Here is a 1,471-nt window from a genome sequence, read left to right as displayed (position 1 = left end):
CCCCTCCATCCAAAATGACCAGTGTGATTCTAGTAGTCACACTAACTCTCAAAGCACAATTGGAATATACATAAACTTGATGTAAAAGTACATCATAGATGGAAAACCTTCAAGAGTTGTTTATATGGAAATAACCATGTGGCTATCTCGTCTAGACCTAACAAAGTGAGAGAGCTTATTAAATCCATATATGGCCTTAAAGAGGCGTGTAGGAAAAATATGAGAAGCTAACCACGTTCCAACACAATATCACCAAGCCGCGTATGAATCTCGCCTTAGTCATTCACATTATTGATAGTATATTGGTATGATGCGATACAAGCCGATAATTCACTTTCAATTTAGCACCCTCAAAGTAGTTCTCCAGGAATCCTTCAAGATCAAAAAACTAGGTCAACTTAAATACTTTCTTGGCTTTGAATTCTCCCGTTCTATCAAAGGAATTTAGATTTGTCAAATAATATACTTGCATGATCTCATTTGTGACAACTTCTTTCTAGGCTCCAAACCTGTATCAACACCATCTGATAACTCTCTTAAATTTCTGCGGGACTGTGAGGCTCTATTGCCAGACATTTGTACAAATTAAAGAACATAGACGCATTATTGTAGAATACCAAAACAAACCTATCATCCCATACATCGTTCAATAACCCATCAAGTTTCTTTACAAGACTGGTCTCATTCACTTCCATGTTGCAACTCGAGTAATCAAGTATATCAAACAATGACCAAGCAATTGTCTGTTTTTTGCCTAGAAAGTCACCGCTACAACCCATTGGTTTCACAACCGTAGAATGGGATCGATACATTTATTCTATAATATTAAGTTTTGGACAATTCTTCTTCCATTATAGAGATCTAATATCTTTGAGAACAAATAAACATCTTACAGTATACATATCATATTACGAGGCACAATATAGAGCACATTCACTTCAACTATCCAAGTGAAAGAGTGAAAGTTAATTTACAATAAAGTTTCTCATTCTAATTACCTTAAAGAACGAGTCGTGACAAGGAATGAAAGGGAAAAGGATAGATAGAGACGCAAAAGTATATTTCTACGATCCATCGCATCATCATAGATGAAGCTATGTCTATTAATGTGTTTATCATGCGAAAATCATAGGTTCCAAAATTCTTATAATGTTTTAATGTTCTAGAATTTAAACATGATTTTGAAAACTGTAACTTACTTTTTCTTCTCAACGACTCGAAGTTGTTGTTCTTTTTTCAGGGACTAAATTAAACCTTGCATGTTTTGAAAGAGTAAAGTGAAATTTGATTATGTTGATAATAGTAATAATAACATAACTCATATGCAATATAAAATACTATTGATTAGTTATATTATATAGTATAGACTTACATAGTTACATGTGTAGTATCTTTTGCAAGTGCTCCCAATAAGCACCAGTGGTCTAGTGGTTGAATAGTACCCTGCCACGGTACAGATGTTTGGTAACTT

The sequence above is a fragment of the Lathyrus oleraceus genome, chromosome 6 (genome assembly GCF_024323335.1).
Source record: "Lathyrus oleraceus cultivar Zhongwan6 chromosome 6, CAAS_Psat_ZW6_1.0, whole genome shotgun sequence".
Taxonomy (NCBI): Eukaryota; Viridiplantae; Streptophyta; class Magnoliopsida; order Fabales; family Fabaceae; genus Lathyrus; species Lathyrus oleraceus.
This window is presented reverse-complemented; position numbering follows the sequence as displayed.